The following is a 25,324-nucleotide window of genomic DNA, read 5'->3' as shown; positions in this document are numbered from 1 at the left end:
TGTCTCCAGTATCTACTATGATTTAGTACATAGTAAGGATGTAGTAGGTGCAAAGTAAATATTTTAAAATATTAAATATATATTAAATATTATATATATCAAATATTATATATTTTAAATATTTTAAAGTGATATCCAGGGTTTCTTTTTTTAATACCCTTCTCCAAAACTGAAAGTCCTTTTAAAGAATTTCAGGGAGGGAATCAAGGTTCTTCATACACTAAAGTAAGTCCTTGAATCACAAAGACTTCCTTCTTTAAAATGTAAAGCAAAACAAAACATTTGTCAAGAAAAGTCTTCTTTAAACAAAGAAAACTAAAAAGCAAACCAGACAGTGTTAGTCTCCATCTCATCTGCAAGTTTCTTCTCATCTCCTCAACCTGTGAAAGTTGGGGTGTCCCATGGTTCCATCCTCAGATATTATTCAGGCTCATGGCTGGATCATGGGCCAAGAATATGCTGATCATTCCTAAATTTCTATTGCTAATCTCAACTTCTCTCCTAAACTCAAGATGCAAATATCCAGCTTCATACTCAACATCTCCAACTGGATTGATAGTAAAGCCCTGAAAATCAGTGTGGTCAGAGGTCCTGACCAAGCACCTGCATACAAACATGAGCATGTTACAGTCTACAGCATGTTACATGAGCATCCTACAGTCTTTCCCATTTCAGCTTTGTGACCATTCCACCCTTTCAGTTGCTCAGACCAAAAACTTTCTACTGTAATCGACTAAATTCTTTTCTTTCAATCGCAATTTAAATCCACTTACAAATCCTGTTGGATCTAATTTTAAAATGTATTTGGAATGTGAACCTCCACCTCCAACAGTACTACTCTGAAGTAATGGATCACTATCTTGGACTTGGGTTTCTACAGTAGCCTCATAATTTGTCTCTCAGCTGCTATTCTTCTTGCCCAGCTCGTGTCTTCTCTAATAAGTAGCCAGAGTGACCCTCTTAAAAATCTATCATATCATATCATTCTTCTATCCCAAGCTATCTAATAATTTCCCTATTCATTCAAAGTTAAAGCCTGAGCCCTTAAAATGCCTCTATTTTTTGTCCTCCTCGTTTTCACCCCCTTAACTTCATCACCTTCATGCTCTTGCAACACCACTCACTCAGACCGCCTCACCATTCTTTAAACACAGGTATGCTCCCAGCTCAGGGTACTGCTTGACACAGACCGTGGTAATTCAGTCTATGTTCAAAAATCGCCTATCAGAAGAGCCTTCACATACCATCTTATATGAAAAATTATCCCACACCTTTTCCTCATTACCTGATCCATCCCCAAATGTCTGCTTGATTTTTTTCATAACTTTAAAAAAATAATTTTGCACCATCTGACATATATTTACTCATGTGTTTATTTATTGTCTATATTCTCCACTAGAATGTAAATACTATAAAATCAGGAAATTGTTTTATTCACTGCCCCTCTCCCCACCAGCAACTAGAACAGTGCCTGGAACACAATAAATTCTTCAAAATACATTTTAAATGAATAAATAAATAAATGAAGGGGAGATATTATACGACTCACTGTCTCCTGCAGTTATTATCCAAATAAAGTACTATTAGTGGTATAAATCAGTTTTCCATGCAGCATTAACCTGTTTGCACACATATTGTGATTTTATAATAAAGGAGAAGAAATTTTAAAAGAATAGTGCATGATCATCTATGCTGGGGAATTACACAGTCTTAGAGAGAGAGAATGACAGAGAGAGAGAATTAGAAAGTTTCACTTAGCTTAAGCTTTAAGGGAATAATCCTACATTGTTTAAATGGTGACTCCAGCTAAACTTTATTCTTGTACAATAATGGCAGCTTCTTAAATTTTAAGTCTGTTGCCCATATTAACATGATTGAGGGGAAAACTTCATTATTAAATGAGTTGATGCTTTTAATATTATGACTATTCCAGAGTTACAAGGATGTGATCCCTTAAATAGAAAAATATCTTAACAAACTACACAAGATTTTTGAATGCATATGCAGTAATAATATTGTGAATACTCACTGACTGAATCATAATTATTAATGCCCTGGCTTTTAAAAAACTCATCTAATCTGCATAATAAATGCTTGATTAATAATGAGCCTACCTCTGTAAAAGTTAACCCAATTACAACACAATATTTATAAGGACAAATGTGTCTTAAATGTGTCTTAAAATATTCGAAGAGAGATTTCTACTTGGATATTTTTCTTGCCACATCGTTTCTAAGTTGCTGTAGCCTACCTTTCATTACAAGTTGATGTGACAGATTGCTGTAATTTTTGGATTGCTAAATACTTCTGTCAAGCCCCTTAAGGCATTTTCAGAATTCAGTTCTTGGATTTTTGGGGATAATTTCCAGGCTCTCCTTTTTGGTGGAGATGAGGTAAGCAACAGCTTGAAACTATGATTCATTTCTGTTGGAGTTTCTGTCAGATACTTGCAGGAAAAAGAAAATGACTAATCACCTACTAAAAATGGCAGCAGATGCCATAAGCAAAATTTCATTCAACCTGTTAACTTTGGTTTCAATGTAAGAAGTATTTAATTAAAAGTCTTAGTTTTTAAATATCATTTTTTAAAAATAACGTCTGCTTCTAAAATATGAGGTAATGAAATTTACTTTCAATATTTTAACAAAGTTCTTTACAATGACCTTTCTCTGCACTTCAGTTTATACACATCAATATGCATGTATGTATAGAATATACTTTACAGTATCATGAGGACATACATACATGTGCTCCAAGACAGGGCTATTAGCATTTAATATTTCTATCTTTTAAAAAGTCCTAATGGTATAATGTTTACCACATTTGGTTTATATGAAATAGTGATTAATGTTTCATAAAATATTTTTCTATCTTTTGTATTCTAAATACATTTTTGTTCAACGTCCCTGTGACTTTATATCTGAAAAAATCAGGTCCAAGAAATAGCTGATCAATTTTGTGATTCAAAGCAGTATACTGATAAAATAGAAGAATTCAAAACTTTTTCCAAACCAAACAGTGACCTATGGAGGAATTTCTTTTTTTTTCAGGAAGTACTTTTGGGAATTTTGCCACCAGTCTTGAAGTAGGTAGTATAGTGTGGAATGTGGTAAGGACGGAAGAGAGCTAGATCCTGAAGGAGAAGAGAGGAGGGAGATAATGTCGAGATTGTTTCTTAACTACTCCCTGTGCCAGAGGAAGGAGACTACAACAGTACATGAGGAGTTGATGTCTATGTAGGATATTCATAAAGACCATCATCGGTTTGGGCCTGAAAGCAGGGCTAATGCTAGAGTGTCTATTTCCCAGCTTCTGATCATTACACAAGCAAAAGGGCCCATATAGAGGAAGAACTGTGTTGTCGTTGAGAAAAATCCTCCAGAGATAATACTTTCATACCTACCATTACATCTGCTATTAAAACAGTTCTGTGAGCTTACATGTCTCCATTTCACAGAAAGGAAACCAAGCCTCAGAAAGGATAATTTGACAAGGGACACATAACTAATAAGAGGCAGAGCCAGAATCTACCCAGGGCTACTGATATTTAATTCAATTGTCGTTCTACTACACATGCTTAAACATGCATCCCTGACATTTTGTAGTTGGAAAATATCAAGTTCACAAGAGTCAGGTGACTTTCCAAACATCAAATTCTAAGCAGGATAGTATTCTCTTATGATTTTCAATCCAGTGATATATACATGACTTCCAAAAGTCTCTTGGTCTTTTTGAGTCGCATTGTATTTGGAAAGTAAGAGATATAGACCAAGTGATTTCCGAGGTCTCTTCCAGCTCTAAAATGCATAGGTTTTTTTTTTTTTTTTTTTTTTTTTCACACACACACACTGTATTTTATTTTTACAAGAGATAAATAGACTGACACCAAGCATTGTACATGGATGACCACAACAAAAGCAACAATGCATAGGTTTTTGATTCTATTATACGTTGGCTATAACTAAAATCATAAACTGATTGATATCATCAGAAACAATTCCAAATTGACTTGGACAATGCTAAATATCACAGATATGTTGATAAGAGCATTATTTCAGTGAAACAAACAAACAAAAAACTACTGACTTGGGGAATATATACTGGATAGGAGCAAACCGAAATGGTGCCAAGAAGAGCTAATATAAATGTTAGCCACGATTCAGAAAAAAATACACAAGTAATGACTTTTGTAATAATTAAAATGCATGCAGTGATTTTTTTTTTTTTGCTTGGAACAGTAATTAATAATTCTTTTTCTTCTGTCTTTGATGACCAATTCACTTAAAACTCAGAAGGCAAATTAGTGAACATTCTACACTTATTATGAACCAAATTTTAGCTGCAAATCTCCTAGGAAGTGATGACAAAACACATTAAACAGACCTATATTAAGTTATTCAAATGTGACAAGGTAAAAACCAACCTTCTGTTCAACTGATATAACAAAATGAATTTACAAATGAAATGATACAGCATATAATTCCATTCAGAGCACAAAAATCAAATTTTTAAAAAATCACCCCTTTGAATCTTGAAAACATAAGACTTAACTTTCTGATGGTAAAGCTCTAGTTCTGTTAATTGAACCACTATTTTGGAAACTAGCTTTATATTTATTTATAAACACACATATATTAATTCTGAGGTTTTTTCCTTTGAAATACATCTTGCCACAAGATGGAGTACACCCCTTTCAACAATTTCCAGGAACACTATGGTAAAACCTGATGCATTAACAATATTTGTTTTACCTATTTTACGGCTAATATAACACAATTAACACATGAAAAAGCTAAATGAGATTTATTACCAAATACATTAATCAATTACATAACTAATTGATACTTTCAGTCTTTATTTTTAAGATGTATTTTTAAATTATTTTATTTTGGTTGAAACGAATGTGTTTATTTGGGAGACCACTGATGACACAACATCTCAATGACGCTGTTGGAGATGAAGATTTTCATCAGGGTGCTCTGACTCCCATCCCTTCCTTAGAAATAGATAAGAACCATCTTATTTCAAGCAGATTCTAAAAAGTGGGGATCATAACAGCTTTGCGTTTTCCATCCACTTTTTCAACAAATCAATAAGAATACTTGTTACATAAAAGGTTTAACCTTAGACAGCATCTCCTCAAAATTGCTTACTGTAAAGTAAAATCAAAACACACAGACTATAACTACCTTTTGGGACTCATCCAGAACTTACTGCTTAGTGAAGCCTTTCTGACTCCCCTACTGGAATTAGATCTCTCTTCTCTCTGCACCCAGAGAGCATTTCATCCATATACACATATATTGTTTGATTCAGGGCATGCCCTCTGGGGTTATTATTGTAGAGCGGAATCCCTGACATCATGTTTAACAACTGTCCCTCTCTTCTTTCAAAACTTCCCCTAATCAGAGCATCCCCCTGGCCAAAATGTCTTAGGTCACCACTCATATATTTATTGGTTGAACTCTGAGCTGCAATGAATTTATAATGACTTCCATAAAAGCAAAAGACTCCTACCGTTCCCTAATTACTTGATTATATTCACTTGTTGTTGTCTCAACTACATGAACATTCTTGGAACTGCTATACAATTTACATTTTAAGATCATGTCTAATATTTTTCCTTTGTTTCTTTCATCAGTTGCATTACTGCAATCAGGTATAGGTCAAAATTTCCTACAAGAGTACAAAATTAATGACAGAAAGAGTTCATAATGAGTCAATAACATGTATTGCAGAATAAAGAGAGCTTTTGATGTGTGGAGCATTTTTCCTTGCTGACCTAGAATTGGAGTTCAGTTTGATGTATTAACCCATGGTAGGTAAGAAGAGGATATGAATACTGTACACTCAGATCACAGGCAAAATAAATACTAACTAAGCAAAATATTTAAGACAAAATGGAGAAGCAATGAGTTAGTCCTGCAAGTGACCATATGCAATTAAAGCACTTACACTTCACAATAATAATGTGTTTATGTATTTATCTACTACTTGAGGGCAAGAACTATGTTCACTCATCTATATATAGGCCCCAGGACTGTACTTGGCGCATAATATGGAAGGCATTCAATGCCTACTGAGTGGGTACATATCCTACTGATCAGATCATTCTCATACATCCTCATGGGATAATTCATACTAGAATTAATAACTCACAGTTGCCTTACATACTGAAAATATTTTTTAATTGAACTAGAATAAAAGTTTAGTCTTTATATAATTAAGGTGATATAAACATATATAATAACATAATAATTTGCAAGAATTTTATTCTACAGTGTTCTGGGCCTAATCAAAGATTTGTGAGGGAAAAATAAAAATAGAAGAAAACAGATTCAAATCTAAAGCTTATACTAGTTGGGGGAGTTAAAGAAAAGTTAGAAAATATCATAACATTCAAAGTGACCAAAAAATGTAAATGCTAGGATCCATAAAGAAGTGTAGGGAATAATCAACCTTGAGTCTTTACACCATTGTATCAGTGCTTCTGTTACAGCACTTGCTACTGTTATGAAATTGTTTATGTCCATGTAATTCCGATCCCTGCTACTTTCTGCAGGACAACAATTACAAGACACACAGTTGGTGTTTAAAAATGTTTATGAAATGAGTGACTGACTGCATGCATGCACGCACGAATGAACAGTTGTCAGCAAAATGTAGAAAGACATCTCCTAGATGAAGGGTAATTCAGTCATCAAGGCCTTACCAACTGCAGCAGCTAGGGTGACATACCAGAAACACCAGCTTTCAGATGTTACCAAGCAGTGTGAATTTAAATTTTATTTATTATAAAATGAAAAGTCAGAAAATAAAATAATGGACTAAAGGGCTGTTAAGATGGTCTTTGTTTTGTTATTGTATTATTTTTCTTTGGGGAATTTTCTCTTGTTGTTCTTCTATTGCATGAAGTAATAACTAGTAGGGCTCTGACTCCTAGAAAAAGGCAGTCAGGACAGTCTTTTAATTAGTTGGAAAGAGAGATGGAAAGAGAGATGGAAGAGAGATGGAAAGACTACCAGATCTTCAGAAATAAAGAGTTCAAGGCATTTGACCTTGAGGTAACCAAAGCATCCACTATTTGGCCAGAAAGCATTCTGTACTTGATGCTAAAACTTAGAGGCAATAAAAGAAAAGCAAGTTATGGTTAACAAAGAAACAGCTTAATACTTTAGGTATTAATTTCTTTACCTCTTTCTTTAAGGTAAAATTTTAAAATAATGGGCCATCAATGTTTTATAATCTTGGTTGTTTTCTTAAAGACATAAACAATGGGGGCACTTGGATGTTTTTATTTTTAAATTAGCCAAGTAATTATTTTTAAGTCAAAGGAAAAGCAGGAGACAATTAGAAGGAAAAGGTAGGGACATATGACAAAGGTCTTACAGTTAGTTCTTGACTGGTGTTTGGGAGCCCTGTGGGACAATGAGAAGGTCAAGGTTGCATCTGGAATGCCACAACAGGAAGAGAATTTTCTGGGAATATAGAATGGTCATATGCAAGATTACTGAATAGTGAAGACTGACACTAAAATTAATTTTCATCATTTTAGTTATCTAAGTTCATCTCTTCAGCATTTACAATATGTCAGACATCACTCAAATGGTCAAATATTTAAGTTATGCCATTCAATATCACACGCTGACACCTCCAGCTGTTCAATAATCAGGTTGAAAGAAGTACAGAGATAAGTTACTAGGAGTGAAAATTAGATGACTTCTAAAATTTGATACTGAAATCTCACCCTGTAAGTACCAAATAGAATATTTAAGTTTCAAAATAAAAATAATACATTTTTGAATGTATAATTTTTAAGAAAATGATGACATAGTAAAAAAAAAGAAAAAAGGAAAATAACAAATAATTAGTAAGTTACAAGGGCTTATTTTTGGCTGTATGTTTATAATTGACATATTGCACTACATTATTTTACTAAATATTTTACATATACAAAAGGCTTAAAAGAATTATATAATAAATACTGACTTAAGAAATGTCATTTCCAGTTGCATGATCACACTCCTCTCTCCCCAAAGAAAACTATCTTGAATTTGATATTATTCCCATGCATGAATTTATGCTTTTACACATATATAGCATATATCTATGCAATACTGCTTTGATATAGTAAAACATTATATAAATATATCATGCTTCATGCATCCTTCTGCATAGTTTTTTTTTCTCTCAATCTTATGTTTGTAAGATTCGCCCATGCTAACACCAAAATATTTACCTCATACATTTTCTTTGCTGCTCTATGAGTATACTACTATTTACCTACATAGCTAGAAAGGGACATCTATGTTTTCCTTTTTTTTTTTTCCCATTATAAACTATACTGTCAAGAACATTCTTGCACACATCTCTTTGTTCATATGGACAAGTCTCTCTGGGGTGTACAACTAGGAATAACATTGGCGGATTATAGATCATGTGTATCCTCAGCTTTGTAGATAACATCACGTGGGTGTCCCAATTTACCAAAATGGATAAGATTTTCTGTGGTCTCCCCAGTACTCCATTTAGTAGGTATTCAACCTATTTCAGTTGTTCTCTAGGTTCTCATTCTCTGCATCAGAGTCTTTCCCAGAGTGACACATGACAGGTAATAACTATGCTTCAAAAACTGAACATCACTCCCCAGATTCAAGAAAAACCAAGGAATTTTCCTATCCCTCATCCTTAAAATGCTCAGAGGCAAAAGGAGCAAGAGTCCCAAACAACAACCAAAATATATAAGCTATCATACAGTTGTTAAAATGAAAATAATTGCTATTATTTACTCTGAAGCAATTATTTTCCAAGCACAGTAGTAGGTACCTAATGTGCATTATCTTACCATATCCTTTGAATAAGATTGGCAATGCAGTTGTTGTTATCCTTGCTTTGTATAAGAAAAAATTCAGAAGTTGAATCACAGGTTCAGTTACTTACCCAAGACAACATAGCTAGAGTAAATGACAATCAGCATTCAGCTGACTTAGTCACACTCCAAACCCAGTTTTCTCTATTCTGCCCTGCAGTAGGCTTCAAGTTAGAACTCAAAGCATTCCTTCACCACAACAATCTATAAAGCACTCCGAAAAGCAAGTAGCTTTAATTAACTTCACTTAAAATTTAGGAACCTGTACACACACATGAGATTCTCCAACTGCCTGTTGCTTTATTTTGGTGGTAAAATTTCACTACTCAAAACCTCCAGAAGAAGATAAGGGGTCATTAAATAGAATAAGAATTCAAATATGCTTAGTCAATTGTACTAAAAAGTCACAATACTGCTAAAAGCCGCAGCAGAAAGTAAATGATTACTTAAGATGAATTTGGGTCATTATCTGTGGAATTAACTTACTTATAACATCCCTCTACCACACTTACTTAGATGACTCAACTGCTCAGTCAGCACCTTAAGCCTTGCTTAATGTTAAACGGAAAAGGAATTCTGAGCCTCTAAAGGAGAAGGAATCTAAAAGATTTAAAATCATTCCAATTCAAACTCTATTCTGCCAGATGGCATCAGCCCTACAAAGAATTTTAAGAAATGGGGCACACAGGCAAAGAGGGTCAAGGGAACTTCCTAAGAACATGTAGATACATCAACAACCACAGCACAGGAGAGTCTGCCTTCTTAGGAATGACAACGGGAGAAAATCGGGGCAATCAGAAGAATGATACCAACAGAAAATAAAGGCAAAAATCTGAAGAGCTTGAAAAAGGATGGAAAACATATACTTTCATTTTGAGGGTGGGGAAAATATGTTCACTTGATGACCAAAAGTAGCACTCTCAAACTCAGCTTTTTTCAATATATTAGTTAAAATGTAACTGTTTGTCACATGCTGGGCCTCATACTCTATAACAAGGTAAGAAATAACAGGACACCGAAGTCTATTAAAGTAAAAAGCCTGGAAAATAGAAAATTCAAGGGGTGTGAAATGAGCTGTTTTCAAATATAAAAGTTTTTTTTATTTTCACTTTTTTCCTCTTTGATTTCTTTTTTTTCAATTTATTATTATTATTTTTTACTATACCATGTGAGAAAGCTAGGCTCAATGGATCTACCTTGCAGGGGGACATATTTTGGTCCAGTGCCATATCCCCCACCCACCCACCAAAATGCTAATAGACAAAGGTCTTAAAGAACACAGTTGCATCCAAATGTCATGGAAGGTGTGAAACACAGCGGAAGTTTTCACTTTGTCAAGGATTTCACTCACAGGCAGCTATATAACATGGTGATTCACAGAGCTTTAGAGTTCAATGGGCTCAGATTCAGTTCAATCTCTTACCATCTATGAGACTTTGGGCAAACTATTTAGACTCTTTACACCTCACATTCCTTATCTGTAAAATGAGGATAATAAAAGCATCTACCTGAGAGACCCATTATAAGGATTAAAGGATTTAAAGAAGTGCCAGCCAAATAATACATTTTAGAAACAATAATATTTTTAATTTTATTTTATAAATCATAATTAAAATAATAACATTCATGATGATGATGATAACTAAATGGTAATTGGAAAAAATGGCCTAAGTCCTCCTTCTCATTCCATGAATTAGTGGTATAAATTTAAATTTGCTATCTCCTTCCTACTTATTACCAAGAATATAACAGCAGATATACTGCATGGGACCTGAACTAGGAAGTTACCCAGAGGGATCAATTGTGGGCTTGATTTCACTCCTTCGTTATCAATCATTAAGCCAGGAAAATTATAACTTTTTTGCCCATTTTTATTGAGTTTCTGTAATGGCAACAGATTTCCAAATAATGATAAAACAATGAAAAGGTGGTGTTGGATGTATAGCTATAACAAAATTCTCTCTTACACATTGACTATTTCAATAACTTTTAATTGTATTAGACATTTTCATACATCAAGAAAAAAGGCATTTTATATTCTTTTTACTGTTTTTATCTCAATAATTCTAAATAATTGATTCACAATAGACACTGTTATGGACTGAATGTTTATGCCCCCCCCAACCAGATTAATATGTTGAAGTGGATTAATATGTAGGAGGTGGGGGCTTAGGGAAATAATCAGTTTTAGATAAGGTCATAAGTGTGAAGCCCCGTGATGGAATTAGTGTTCATATGAGAGGAGGAAGAGACACCAAAACTTCCTCTCTCTGCCATGAGAGGGTACAGCGAGAAGGCAGCTGTTTGCCAGCCGGGAAGAGGACCCTATCTCCTAGGACCCTACTACCTTTTCCTAGTTCCACCATCAGCACCTATAAACAAACACCTTATGGTCTGCTAAAATGAGCCTCAAAAAGCTGATCTGAGCAATCAACATAATTGTAGGAACTGCAATGTGCTTAAAATCTGAGTTAGTGCTGTGAGTGAATGTGCTTGAATGCAAACAAAAACCTATGCATACCAATACTGTTTCATCATTCTGATCGGCAGAAATCATTTTTTTCAAGGCTCAGCCTAATCTAAAATGTGTTGCTTGAAATTCTGAACCAGTATAAATCATGCTAAAGTAGCTAATAAAGTAGCCTAAATTCAAGAAAGTAAACTATGATAAACATAAAAATAAAAATGTAATTGCTATACTTTAATTTGCCAACGGTTCAGTCAAAATCCTTGTAACAATGACAGTGGCTATGACTTAGTTCTCTCTGGGAGTAACACGTGTCTGGGGAACCTACAAATAGCTATGAAGTTTTACAAGTATCTAAAGGTTTCCAGGCAACCAGGAGCACTCCACAGATATTCATGTTACAAAAGAAGAAAATATGCATGTATTTTGAATTTCTAAGAAGAACCAGTGAACTACTTTAGGCTACTTATTCTTTCATGAGGATCCCTTTAATGTGAGATGATGTTTCCTGAGTAAACAGTACTGAAGTGATCTTGATTTTGATAAGGAGAACTCTGGTAGCCATCATACCCCACCCCTCGCTGTATGTATACATGTGTGGGGGGGATGGGGGAGGGAGGGAGGGAAGGAGGGAGAGGGGGAGAGGGGGAGAGAGAGAGAGAGAGAGAGAGAGAAAGAGAGAGAAAGAGAGAGAAAGAGAGAGAGAGAGAGTTTTATCTATCTATATTTAACAGAGGTCAGAAGTTATCACAACTCACTAAGTATCATTTATTTACTTAGATAGTTATTCACTTAACATTTATTTAGGGTCTGTCTTATTCCTGGCACTGAGCTAGTTGCTGGAATTGTAAGACAAATAAGAGATCACACTTCATAAAGGGGAATAAATGTACAAATTAACCAATTAAACTACAACTTGGTCAGTGCATAAATGGTAGTATATTTTATGTGATACACATCATAAAAGGAAAATAATATCTGGTGTACCAGAGAAGGCACCCCAGAAGAAAGTAATATTAAAAAATAATTCTTAAAGAGTAAACTTGTCCAGCAGATCACAGAGGGTAGTCATTTCTAGACAAAGGAATAGCATGGTGAATACTGGTGAACAGCGCCTATGAAAATAAAGTTATATATTTTTAATCATTCACTTAACCAAGTGGCATTTAAAAGTAGACTTTTAGGAGGAAACTTACACAAGAATCTTAGATAGCCTCATACACCAGAGGGCAGACAGCAGAAGCAAGAAGAACTACAATCCTGCAGCCTGTAGAACAAAAACCATATTCACAGAAAGATAGACAAGACGAAAAGGCAGAGGGCTATGTACCAGATGAAGGAACAAGATAAAACCCCGGAAAAACAACTAAATGAAGTGGAGCTAGGCAAACTTCCAGAAAAAGAATTCAGAATAATGATAGTGAAGATGATCCAGGACCTCGGAAAAAGAATGGAGGCAAAGATTGAGAAGATGCAAGAAATGTTTTAAAAAGACCTATAAGAATTAAAGAACAAACAAACAGAGATGAACAATACAATAACTGAAATGAAAACTACATTACAAGGAATCAATAGCAGAATAACTGAGGCAGAAGAAAGGATAAGTGACCTGGAAGACAGAATGGTGGAATTCACTGCTGCGGAACAGAATAAAGAAAAAAGAATGAAAAGAAGTGAAGACAGCCTAAGAGACCTCTGGGACAACATTAAACGCAACAACATTTGCATTACAGGGCTCCCAGAAGGAGAAGAGAGAGAGAAAGGACCAGAGAAAATATTTGAAGAGATTTTAGTCGAACACTTCCCTAACATGGAAAAGGAAATACCCACCCAAGTCCAGGAAGTACAGTGGGTCCCATACAGGATAAACCCAAGGAGAAACATGGCGAGACACATAGTAATCAAATTGGCAAAAATTAAAGACAAAGAAAAATTATTGAAAGCAGCAATGGAAAAATGACAAATAACATAAAAGGGAACTCCCATAAGGTTAACAGCTGATTTCTCAGCAGAAAGTCTACAAGCCAGAAGGGAGTGTCATGATATACTTAAAGTGATGAAAGGGAAGAAACTACAACAAAGATTACTCTACCCGGCAAGGATCTCATTCAGATTCGATGGAGAAATCAAAAGCTTTACAGACAAGCAAAAGCTAAGAGAATTCAGCACCACCAAACCAGCTCTACAACAAATGCTAAAGGAACTTCTCTAGGCAGGAGACACAAGAGAAGAAAAGGACCTACAAAAACAAACCCAAAACAATTAAGAAAATGCTCATAGGAACATACATATCGATAATTACCTTAAACGTGAATGGATTAAATGCCCCAACCAAAAGACACAGGCTTGCTGAATGGATAAAAAAACAAGACCCATATATATGCTGTCTTCATGAGACCCACTTCAGACCTAGGGACACATACAGACTGAAAGGGAGAGGATGGAAAAAGAAATTCCATGCAAATGGAAATCAAAAGAGCTGGAGTAGCAATATTCATATCAGATAAAATAGATTTTAAAATAGAGAATGTTACAAGAGACAAGGAAGGACACTACATAATGATCAAGGGATCAATCCAAGAAGAAGATAAAACAATTTTAAATATATATGCACCCAACATAGGAGCACCTCAATACATAAGGCAACTGCTAACAGCTACAAAAGAGGAAATGGACAGTAACACAATAATAGTGAGGGACTTTAAAACCTCACTTACACTAATGGACAGATCATCCAAAATGAAAATAAATAAGGAAACAGAGGCTTTAAATGACACAGTAGACCACATAGATTTAATTGATATTTATAGGACATTCTATCCAAAAACAGCAGATTACACTTTCTTCTCAAGTGCACACAGAACATTCTCCAGGACAGATCATATCTTGGGTCACAAATCAAGCCTCAGTAAATTTAAAAAAACTGAAATCATATCAAGCATATTTTCGGACCACAACTCTATGAGATTAGAAATGAATTACAGGGAAAAAAACGTAAAAAACACAAACACATGGAGGCTAAACAATACGTTACTAAATAACCAAGAGATCACTGAAGAAAGCAAAGGGAAAATCAAAGAATACCTAGAGACAAATGACAATGAAAACACGACGATCCAAAACCTATGGGATGCAGCAAAAGCAGATCTAAGAGGGAAGTTTATAGCTATACAAGCCTACCTCAAGAAACAAGAAAAACCTTAATTAAACAATCTAACCTTACAAATAAAGGAACTAGAGAAAGAAGAACAAACAGAACCCAAAGTTAGCAGAAGGAAAGAAATCATAAAGATCAGAGCAGAAATAAATGAAATAGAATCAAAGAAAACAATAGCAAAGATCAATAAAACTAAAATCTGGTTCTCTGAGAAGATAAACAAAATTGATAAACCATTAGCCAGACTCCTCAAGAAAAAGAGGGAGAGGACTCAAATCAATAAAGTTAGAAATGAAAAAGGAGAAGTTACAACAGACGCCGCAGAAATACAAAGCAACCGAAAAGACTACTACAAGCAACCCTATGCCAATAAAATGGACAAGCTGGAAGAAATGGACAAATTCTTAGAAAGGTATAACCTTCCAAGACTGAACCAGGAAGAAATAGAAAATATGAACAGACCAATCACAACGAATGAAATTGAAACTGTGATTAAAAATCTTCCAACAAACAAAAGTCTAGGACCAGATGGCTTCACAGGTGAATTCTATCAAACATTTAGAGAACAGCTAACACCCATCCTTCTCAAACTCTTCCAAAAATTGCAGAGGAAGGAACACTCCCAAACTCTTTCTATGAGGCCACCATCACCCTGATACCAAAACCAGACAAAGATACTACATAAAAAGAAAATTGCAGACCAATATAACTGATGAATATAGATGAAAAAATCCTCAACAAAATACTAGCAAACAGAATCCAACAACACATTAAAAGGATCATACACCATGATCCAGTGGGATTTATCCCAGGAATGCAAGGATTCTTCAATATACGCAAATCAATCAATGTGATACACCATATTAACAAACTGAAGAATAAAAACAATATGATCATCTCAATAGATGCAGAAAAAGCTTTTGACAACATTCAACACCCATTTATGATAAAAACTCTCCCAGAAAGTGGGCATAGAGGGAATATACCTCAACATAATAAAGGCCATATATGACAAACCCACAGCAAAAATCATTCTTAATGGTGAAAAACTGAAAGCATTTCCTCTAAGATCAGGAACAAGACAAAGATGTCCACTCTCACCACTATTATTCAACATAGTTTTGAAAGTCCTAGCCACGGCAATCAGAGAAGAAAAAGAAATAAAAGGAATACAAATTGGAAAAGAAGAAGTAAAACTGTCACTGTTTGCAGATGACATGATACTATACATAGAGAATCCTAAAGATGCCACCAGAAAACTACTAGAGCTAATCAATGAATTTGGTAAAGTTGCAGGATACAAAATTAATGCACAGAAATCTCTTGCATTCCTATACACTAATGATGAAAAATCTGAAAGAGAAATTAAGGAAGCACTCCCATTTACTACTGCAACAAAAAGAATAAAATACATAGGAATAAACCTACCTAGGGAGACAAAAGACCTGTATGCAGAAAACTATAAGACACTGATGAAAGAAATCAAAGATGATACCAACAGATAGAGAGATGTACCATGTTCTTGGATTGGAAGAATCAATATTGTGAAAATGACTATACTACCCAAAGCAATCTACAGATTCAATGCAATCCCTATCAAATTACCAATGGCATTTTTTACAGAACTAGAAGAAAAAATCTTAAAATTTGTATGGAGACACAAAAGACCCCGAATAGCCAAAGTAGTCCTGAGGGAAAAAAGTGGAGCTGGAGAAATCAGACTCTCTGACTTCAGACTATACTACAAAGCTACAGTAATCAAGACAATATGGTACTGGCACTTAAACAGAAACATAGATCAATGCAACAAGATAGAAAACCCAGAGATAAATCCACGCACCTATGGTCAACTAATCTATGACCAAGGAGACAAGGATATACAATGGAGAAAAGACAGTCTCTTCAATAAGTGGTGCTGGGAAAAGGGGACAGAGGATTAACAAAGGATTAATCTCCAAAATATATAAACAGCTCATGCAGTTCAATATTAAAGAAACAAACAACACAATCCAAAATTGGGCAGAGGACCTAAATAGACATTTCTCCAAAGAAGACATACAGATGGCCAAGAAACACATGAAAAGCACTAATTATTACTAACATCACTAATTATTAGAGAAATGCAAATCAAAACTACAATGAGGTATCACCTCACACCAGTTAGAATGGGCATCATCAGAAAATCTACAAACAACAAATGCTGGAGAGGGTGTGGAGAAAAGGGAACCCTCTTGCACTGTTGGTGGGAATGTAAATTGATACAGCCACTATGGAAAACAGTATGGAGGTTCCTTAAAAAACTAAAAATAGAATTACCATATGACCCAGCAATCCCACTACTGGGCATATACCCAGAGAAAACCATAATTCAAAAAGACACATGCACCCCGATGTTCATTGCAGCACTATTTACAATAGCCAGGTCATGGAAGCAACCTAAATGCCCATCGACAGACGAATGGATAAAGAAGAAGTGGTACATATATACAATGGAATATTACTCAGCCATAAAAAGGGACGAAATTTTGTCATCTGTTGAGACGTGGATGGATCTAGAGACTGTCATACAGAGTGATAAGTCAGAAAGAGAAAAACAAATATTGTATATCAACGCATGTATGTAGAACCTAGAAAAATGGTACAGATGAGCCGGTTTGCAGGGCAGAAGTTGAGACACAGACATAGAGAAGAAACATATGGACACCAAAGGGGGAAAGCCGCGGGGGGTTGGGGATCGTGGTGTGATGAATTGGGCGATTGGGATTTACATGTATACACTGATGTGTATAAAATTGATGACTTATAAAAACCTGTTGTATAAAAAAAAAAATAAAATTAAATTAAAAAAAAAAAAAAAAAGTAGCCCTTTAGAGATCAGCTCGGTGCTTTGTGTCCACCTAGAGGGGTGGGATAGGGAGGGTGGGAGGGAGAAGCAAGAGGGAGGAGATACAGCGATGTATGTTTATGTATAGCTGATTCACTTTGTTATACAGCAGAAACTAACACACCATTGTAAAGCAATTATACCCCAATAAAGATGTTTAAAAAAATTAAAAATAGAACTACCACATGAAAAAAAAAAAAGTAGCCCTTTATCTCTCACAACTGTAAACCTCCTGTTGAATCTATAATGTTGATATTCTGATAGATATTCTGATGGATATAATGTGTCCAATCTTTCTAACCTAATACAGGGTTAACTCTTCTCACTTAGAGTTATTTAAAATGGAAGCCAAGAAAAACAATTATTTAAAAAATTTTATGTTTGTCACAGAATTGGTTCTGCTATAGCTTAATGATTTAAAGCAGTGGTTCTCAAAGTATGACCACTGGACCAGCAGCATCACTGGCTGGAACTTTTAGAAATTCAGATTCTCAGGCCTCTCCCTAGACCTACTGAATTCGATACTATGGAGATGAGGACCAGCACTCTGTGTTTTAAGAAACCTTCTAGATCATTCTGATGTAGAGTTTGAGAATCACTAATGTAAAAGCATTGCTTATTCCAGCAGTAACACATTCATTTTCTGTATGAGTCTCCTTGCTATCTTAAGAGAGAAGGAAAACTCAACTCTACAATAGCCTAACTTGACCACTTCTGCTTTGAACCAATCTCAATTTTGTTGCACAGAAATACATAATTGACCAGATTAGTTTATCTAGGATTATTTGATTTGACAGTGATTAGAGATAACGGAGACCAAAATGTACATTTGGGACAAATGAAAGAAGTATTTTTAGAAGTATAAGTATTTTTTCCTATTAAAATGCACATGCATATTAGATAACTTTACTTCAATTAAAATGATCATTATAATAGCTAACAATGACACAGCACTTAACTTGTGTCAAACAATGTTCCAGAATATTTTACATAGATTAACTCCCCTAACCCTCCTAAGAGTTCTTTGCAACACTCAGCTGTAATATCCCAAGCGACTAAGGCACAGTACAGTTAAATGACTTGTCTGGGAAACAATACTTTGAATCTGAGCAGTGAGAGCCGGGCAGTGAATACAGACAGTATGGTTTCAGTCTCCATGCTTGTTATACTGCAACCAGTGCAAGAGGTATTTTTAATATTATTTTTAATTAAACTAAGAGTCTAATAGCAGAGGATACCTTATAGCATTAGTAAATAATGTTATTGGTTGTAGGTTATTTTGTGAGTACTTAGAATGCATGCACGCACACATACACACACATACACACACACACACACACACACACACACACACACTTTGCCAACCCTGCCACTTGCATGATCTTGGGCAAATCAACTCACTTCTTCTGCTTCAGTTTCCTCTTGTGTTACATGAGGACAGAGTTCTAAGCATTCATTAAATGAATATGTATATTATTTAGAACAGTGGTCAGGATAGGTCCTATCACTGTTTTTGTTGCTATCTGAAATAAAAAGTCAGAGTACATTATACAACAGAGGCTCCTTCAATATTTTGTATTTTTATGGCCTGCGCCAATAAATTTTTACATTTATTTTAATTGTTCCTTCCTTGAAAATTTTTCATCAGTTGCTTTGAATAGTCAACTACTGCTATTCTTCCCAACCCTTTCTTTAATTAGTTCTAATAGTTTTAAATGAGTGGTAGAAATAGGGCCAAAAAGGCCTGCTTACCCTAAACTCCCTTTCTGTGAGTAGGTTTGAATTAGAATCCTCTCTATATGTAGGTTTGAATAAAAATTTCTCTATGAATAGTTTTGAAATAGCTTACTATTAGTTTAGAGAATAGGTATGAAGAGACCATCAGCAACAGGGAAGTTCTCATGAAAACACAGCGCACAGATAGCTACTTTATGGGTTGCAGGCACAGAGATAAAACACAAAGTTAGAGTGATGGGGGTGAGAGAGAGGTATAATGGAGGTGGCTGGAAAACAGAAAGGTAGTAAACCAAAACAGACAAAGGAAGCTGTGGCAGAAAAGGAATAGTGATTTAGATAAGATGTCTGTGCTGGGGCATGGAGGAAAAGTCCAGAGAAATGGTTCATTTCTATTAGAGAACATCCAAGAGAAGGAGAAAGATACCCAGGAATTAATTTTATCTACTTTATAATTATACTTTGGCTGGCTTTTCTTTTCTACAAGTCATCCTCCTATATATGATTAACTGTTGCATTAGTTTCCTATTGCTGCTGTAACAAGTCACCACAAACTTAGTAGTTTAAAATGGCACAACTTTATTATCTTTCAGTTCTGAAGGTCAAAGCCCGAAATGTGTTTTACTGGGCTAAAACCAAAGTCAAGTTTTGACAGGGCTGTGTTTCTTCTGGTGCCTCTATGGGAAAAATCAATTTCCTTGACTTTTCCAGCTTCTAGAAGTTGCTACATTCCTCCGCTCATGATCTCTTACCCCATTTTCAAAGTCAGCAGTGTAGTATCTTCAAATTCATTCAGTCATTCATACTCTCTCTTTCTTCTTCTCTCTTTCTCCCTAACTGCTGCTTCCAACATCACATTTCCTTCTCTGAGTCATTGCCTTCTTCTTTCTAAGAACGCTGTGATTATATTGGGCCCATTCAACTACTAGTATAATCTCATCTCTAAATCCTTAACTTAATCACATCTACAAAGTTCCACTTGTCATGTCAGGTAACATATTCAAAGGTTGCAGGGATTAGAATGGAGCCATCTTTGGTGGTGGTGGCGAGGGGAGCATTATTTGTTTACTGAAATCTAGTTCCAATATCCTTTCTGACAATGCCTGATTTAAGTGCAAACCTACCTAAGGGCTAGGGCCTTAAATATGTCATCCTGTAAGAGTGCTCCAAGATTCACAGAACTATTCATCAAGCTTATGCAAAGTATTTCTCTTCTATTTAGTAAACCCACATGTTGCTATTATAACATAATAACTGATATAATGACAAATAACTATACATTTGTCTGACAAGAAATGATTCATTAAAATGCAGAGAAATCTAAATTTTTTTTAAAAAGGTGTTTTCCAAGGGAGCAGAGAAGAGTTACAGCTCTATGGCCACAGAAGATATATTTACAATTATTTTAACCATGGAACATAAAAATCATTCAGTATGAAATGCACAGATTCAAATAAACCAGTTCTTGATGAAAATGGGCTTTGTAAAAATTGTCTTTTATACCATCAAAATAGAATGTTGTCTTTTCAAAACAATTTCCAGATGAATAGCATATCATAATGTATATTTGCCAGCACATAAATAACTGCCTGAATAAAAAAGATGGGAAGCATAGATATAATTTGAAGATATGTGTTACAAATAAAGCAGATATTTTATGATTCACTGTTACATCTAATTTTGTGCCTATATGTTTCTCTTCCCAGTATGACATCTGAATATTTAGATGATAATTTCTGTATGTTTGGAACCTAATGTTAAATCCACTAGTACAGATTGAGTGAGCATATGAAAGAAATATATCACCGGCTAAAAATCAGGTAAGATAATTAAACTATTGAAAGTGAATGAGAAAAACAAAGTCCAGCTCAATTATTCCCTATCACTTGATTAATTATTGAAACAGAAAGAAAGCAGTGGGTACTTTGAATAAAAACTAAACACAATTTAAAAGTCCACATACATATACCTACAATACAGTGTGATGTGAAGAACATAAAACTACATGAAATTAACAGAAGGAGATTACAAAAATAGATGATTAAGATGTTGTAAAACTAATTTAAAGAACAGAGCAGTTAAAATGTCAAGTAAGAAAGGACACTTACAAAAATATAAGCTAATAGAAAGAACAAAATATAAGCTAATAGAAAGAACTAAACTATTTATAAAAGGGCTATCTTCAAAAGTTGAAAGAGTAGTATGTAGTGAATAACTAGACTGGATGAGACAATGATAAAGCTGCTTGCATATTCAAAATATGTATTCAGTTGTCAATGACCTGAAATTGAAGTTGAAAAGCTAAAAAAAAAAAAAAAAAAAAAAAAAACTCTGTTCGAAAAAACAGCTCAAAATGAAAGGCAAAATGATGCAGACAGGTTTTCTCTTCCAGACACTAAATCCTATCAAAGTACTAAATAAGCATGCTCATTTCTAGAAGAAAAGCTAATTATTTTAGATCTGCACATTTACATGACAATGTATCCTATTTACTAATTAATCAAAAGCCAAGAGTTTTCTTAGAACTCATACAGATGTCATAAAACTGATTTCTACAATATCTGGTCATGAAATTTGCAACGATACAATGAAAAGCAGAAAAGTAAGAAAAAATTGTACATTTAAAAAAAGAATTAAGTACTGCTTTTAAGATTACCTTCATTGAGTTTTCAGCTGTTAACTGCCACAGTATGTATCTTCCTAATATTGTGCAAAAAATTTAATGGGCAAAATTTCAACAGTAGATTTATCTCTGTTTGGGTTTCTATCTGCAAATTTTTGAAAGAAAAAATATATATATTCAATCTCTATTGATATATTACCAGAATTTTATGTATGGTCTTTAATTTTTCTAATTTTTCATCATAATTAAAAATACCTGTCATTTGTGTAAGTCCAATGGGTATCAAATTGAGCCTAAAAATATGTCATCATTGCCATACTTAATTATTCTCATATTTGTCTTATTTTAGTAAGTACAAGATAATTGCTTTTTATTACTTGTGTCAGCAATATAATTTTTCCATTTTCATGTTCTTATATAAAATATTGAGGACAATGTGAAAAATGCAATTAGATATTAAATAATTGCACATTACTTTTTAAATAAGATGGAAATGCTGCAGAAATGTGACTGTCATCCATCAAGATGTGCTAACATGTGGTAGCCAAAAATGTTTGTTTAGATGGTAATGTATATGGTTACTTAACCATGGTAACTCATACTAGTACTGGCTGAATGATGGAGAGGCCTATTAAATACTGGTTAACTTGCAATAATAAGAAAGATTTTTAAAACATTGGTTATATGGATCGGTCAATGATTTGAAGCACAAAATAAATTAGTGTAAGCAAATGTGCCCACATTTTATAGTACATTTTTTTGTGTAATATGTGGGATTAGGGGTATATTACTGCAATTCATAATCCTTCTAAAATTTATGTTCTAAATAGTGTTTTAAAAATGACCAAGAGTACAATAATATAATAATTTCCCTTAGAAAATCATAAGTATATGCAACTGGAGGACCAATAGTACAAAAATCAAAGTGAGGAATTATACTCAAAAGTATAATACATTTGACATCTGTTATTAAGGTATCAAATATTCTTAGATGAGTCAAAATCAAAGAAAACAAATCCGCAGACTAAAGTTGCAGAAGTCCAATTCAATACACCTGCTGATACTATATCCTGTATGCTGCTATATACAAAACTATGCTGAGAACATTGAAGACATTGGATACAACTTTCATTGATCAAGGTGCTTGCGGCTAGGAAGCCTGAATACACTGAAGAAGAGGAATGCTAAACAGAACAACAGGGAACAGAAAAATATAGCAGTGTTACTAATCACGTTTTTAGTTAATGTTGGAGATCAGCTAATGACTCAGAAAGTTAGAAAATGTGTACCAAATATAATATGGTGAATAAATAAAGGTTTAGATAAAGTCACTCTCGTTTCTCTCAAAGTATTCGAAAAATCTCATTGAAATACTTTTAAAAGATGCCGGGGTGGAATGGCTCTATTTGATAGAGCACCAAAAAACTGTACTTCGGCTCCTTTGCTGGAAAATTTTTAATTAGCACCACAGATTAGTTATCAAAATAATATAAATAGCATTCCTGCTAAGATGCTAACTGGATGTGCTCCTCCCCCACCAAGTACAAAGAATCTTCATTGGGCAATGTTTAGTGGTACTTCCCAACATCTTCATGTAAGATGTAGATGCTATCTTTGACCCAGAACATTCACTATAGTGGGGATTATGGCTTCTTTGATAATATTTTGTTTTGTGTTTAAGTGATAAATTTCATGTATCTATTTACTCAGGACCCAAATATTGAACTTTTGTATTTAGTCAGCATATAATGGCTTGAAATATAGCGGTCTTCCACAAGACAAATCTGGGTCATAAGGATTCTTTTTGAGATGTGTAGGATCATTTTATTTTTTCTTTCGGCCCAGAAAATAAAATTTTTTCTCTAAAGCACATATAAAACCTGTCTAAAGGTTATTATCCAAAGGGAAACAAATATAGTATAAATTGCATTAATAGACAAATCTCCATTCCATTCTCCCATTAAACTATAAAGCCCCTTGAGCAGTGAAATAACTTTTATTTTGCACACAATTCAGCATCTGTGATAGTGCCAGACATGTAACATATTCTCAATAAATTTTAATAAATGAGTGAAATTTGGTAAAAAAACAGTGGCTTGTCTCTAAAGATTATATTTCCCAGGTCACATGGAGCCTGTTTTTAAAACACCTTTAATAAGAAATTTAACTACAAAAAAACCCATCATCCTTAAATTAAAGTGGCTATCCATTTTATCTTATATGTTTTAAAAGTGCAACTATGACAGTAACATCTACTCTATAAATTACATATGGACTAGGAGGAAAACAGAGCAAGGAGGAGTAGTTTGATAGATTAGCAAAATCTAAAATCCAGTGTAGTCAGAAGAAATAAGAACTCTGCTCTTCCAGCTGGCAACACAATAGCTAGAGCTGAGGATTATCAACACATGTTTCATAGAAGAATGAATGACTAAATGAGCAAATATGTAACTTTCCATTCTCCCAATGCCAGCTACTATTGGTATTGTAGTATTTCTAAGTGTAGGTTTTGTTTAAGATGACTAAAGCACAATCCGTGTACTATATACACAACTATATTTGAAGGGCAACGCAAAACCATTCCAGTCGCTATGTGTGACTCTATAAGGAGAAACATGGTGACTTGCTTTGTCACTTACTACTCTATACTGTAGTCCCAAATTGCCAATTCTTTTGGTTTCAGTATGCACTGCTTCTCTATGATATACGTTTATGACATAATACGGCAGTATAGTAGAAAAACAATAATAGCTCCTTTTATACCTAATTATAACCCTGAGATGTAAGAATTTTTAAATCTTTGAAAAGGTAAAAGTATCATAACATACAAAAGAAAAAATAAAACTATTCTGAATATATATTGCATTTTACCTAATGACAACTGTCCTATTTTACACTCTTACCTATTCATTATAGAAACTGAGAAAGCAGGGGAAAATATAATAAAAAATGTAAAATCATCTGTATTACTTTCTGATGGTAGCCATTACTAGCCTTTTGTTTTATTTCCGTCCAGTTTCTCATATACATTATATTTTTCCATACTTGAATCATCCTGAATATAGAATTTTAATATTCTTATAGGCTTTATACTATATTCTAAACATGTGCAACTATGACATGAATACATGTCAATGAATACATGTTTTAATGGCAATATCACATTAAGGTATACAGCTGTTCCATAATTTAATCATTCCCCCAATATGGCTTATTAATTTTTGTTTCCAATTTATCTCTATTGTAAATAATATTCCAATGAACATCTCTATATATGAATTTCCATGTGAATCCTTGCTAACTTTCTTGGAATTTATGGAATAGTAGTAGTTATAAGTCACAGAGTACAGATTATTTACTATTGAAGTCACATAAGAAAATGATAAAGGCACCTTTTATCTCTCTTCTAAGCAAATGGTATATATACATATATATACACACACGTACACACAAATTGTGTGTATATATATTTTTTATTTTATCTTTAAAGATTTTAACAGAAAATCCTCTTTCAACTCACCAATTTAGTTTCATGTGCTGATTTAGAAATACAGAAAATTAGCAAGAAAATAGTATAATTTTGCAATTTT

At 34.1% G+C, this 25,324-nt stretch overlaps 1 protein-coding gene across 15 annotated transcripts in view; it reads right to left on the bottom strand.

Moving 5' to 3' along the window:
• Window positions 1-25,324, bottom strand: part of NAALADL2 (N-acetylated alpha-linked acidic dipeptidase like 2) — a 1,511,782-nt gene that overhangs the window by 730,936 nt on the left and 755,522 nt on the right. The gene's annotated exons all lie outside the window — the stretch shown is intronic.

This window comes from Eschrichtius robustus, chromosome 6 (assembly GCF_028021215.1).
Source record: "Eschrichtius robustus isolate mEscRob2 chromosome 6, mEscRob2.pri, whole genome shotgun sequence".
Lineage (NCBI taxonomy): Eukaryota > Metazoa > Chordata > Mammalia > Artiodactyla > Eschrichtiidae > Eschrichtius > Eschrichtius robustus.
Note: the sequence above shows the minus strand (reverse complement) of the source record. Positions and strands in the feature narration are given on the sequence as shown.